Here is a 1,881-nt window from a genome sequence, read left to right as displayed (position 1 = left end):
GTTGATCAGAATTAGCTGGTCTTGAGGTTACTTTGTCAGGTTTTGTAGATTCTGGTTTTTGTGAAACCAGAATTTCAATACTTGGTTGACCTTCTTCTGAATCTTGAGCGTCAGCTAGCTCATTTTCAATTTTGACAGCGTTGGGCTCTACTGTCTTTCTGCTCCTCAATGTCAACGCTTTACAATGTTCCTTCCCTAGATTTCTCGAATTCTTCGTGTCACTAGGTAGAGCACCTTGTGGTCGGTTCCTGAGTTCAGTAGCAAGCAATTCCACTTGATTCTCCAAATTCCTTAGAGTGGCGTTATTTTTTGTCATGTATGCCTTCAATAGATTCTCTAAGCTATTGGATGGTTCTGCTTAGGTTGGTTTCTGAACTTATTGGGGGAAACTAGGCGGCTGAGTTAGTCTAGGTTGGGCGTAAGTGTTACTGGTTCCAGCCTCTTGGTTACTCTAGGAAAAATTCGAGTGATTTTGCCACAATGATTATAAAAGTTGGATTGCAGTCTTTGCCTCCCTCAGTTTTGGTTTTGGTTACCCATGTAATATACGGATTCGAGGTTCGATGGACATTCCTCAAACAAACGTCCTTCCCCATAATACACACAGGCTATATTATCAAATTGGTTAGGTGGTTGGGCTACAAAGCTATTAGATCCATTAGTGGTAAGATTCTTAAGCATTGAGGCTATTGAAGATACCTAAGATGCGAGTGAAGTGAGAGCGTCCACTTCATGTATTCTAGTGACTCATCTTCTTGACGCTGCTCAATTGGTTGGCCATTGATAATTTTTGTTGGCAATCCTCCCAGTAATTTCATAAGTCTCATTATAAGACCTAGAAAGGAGAGCACCATTAGCAGAGGCATCCATTACCATCCTCGTGTGAGAATTGAGACCATTATAGAATATCTCAAGTTGAATGCAATGTGGGATTCCATGATGAGGGCACTTTCGTAATAACACTTTGTACATTTCCCATGCCCCATATAGGGACTCATAATCCATTTGTTGGAATGCAGTGATCTCATTCCTCAACTTGGCATTCTTGCTCGGTGGGAAATACTTCATGAGGAATCTCTTGGCTAACTCTTTCCATGTAGAAATTGAGTTCAGTGGCAATGAGTTCAACCAGGCACCAGCTCTGTCCCTTAGTGAATATGAGAACAGCTTCAGTCGTAATGCATCTTCGGGTACTCCGGCTAACTTGAAAGAATCACTCACTTCCATAAATAGTCTTAAGTGAATATGAGGATCTTCAGTAGGCATTCCACTGAATTGGCCCACAGTCTGAAGCATCTGGAACATGATTGGCTTCAGCTCGAATTGTTGTGTGTCAATTTCGGGTCTCCTAATACCCAGGTTAAGATCATTAAATACTGGCACGACATACTATCAGAAAGCTCTATCCCTATCATCAGCAATAAGGATAGGATTCTGAGCAAGGTTTGCTCTGTTTCCTTGATTCATATTCTCAAAGTTTATCTCTTCAGTCATTCTCTGGTTTGCTTGTCTTCTTCGCTGTCGAAAGGTCCGTTCTATTTCAGGGTCCACAGGGAGTAAGTCGATAATCTGGTTAATACTCATAAACACCTGAAATAATCACAGAAAGATTAAGTAAGAAAAGATTTAAACAGGAAAATAAATAAACCAAAATGTAAAAACAGATTCACAAATTATGGCTTTTTTGCCAAAAACTTGGAACGACGAAAATGTGCAAGTGTACACAATCGCAACAAGTAATAAAGTGACAAGTAAATGTCGAGTTATCGTATCCACAGGGACTGTAAAAAAGAATATTTATGAAATTAATGTTAAAACACTTTGGTGATGGAAATTATTCTTGTTTGAAGATAATTAAAAACTAAAGATTAAAAACTAAGT

The 1,881-nt window shown here is 39.3% G+C and overlaps 1 non-coding gene across 1 annotated transcript; it reads left to right on the top strand.

Moving 5' to 3' along the window:
• The first annotated feature begins 931 nt into the window (after positions 1-931).
• Positions 932-1,038, top strand: LOC121224755 (small nucleolar RNA R71). The gene has a single exon (XR_005922500.1). It is a non-coding gene; the product is annotated as a small nucleolar RNA R71 (small nucleolar RNA).
• The last annotated feature ends 843 nt before the right edge of the window (positions 1,039-1,881 follow it).

Source organism: Gossypium hirsutum, chromosome D12 (genome assembly GCF_007990345.1).
Source record: "Gossypium hirsutum isolate 1008001.06 chromosome D12, Gossypium_hirsutum_v2.1, whole genome shotgun sequence".
NCBI lineage: Eukaryota > Viridiplantae > Streptophyta > Magnoliopsida > Malvales > Malvaceae > Gossypium > Gossypium hirsutum.
The sequence above is the reverse complement of the archived record's forward strand: the minus strand, read 5'-3'. Positions and strand labels throughout refer to the sequence as shown.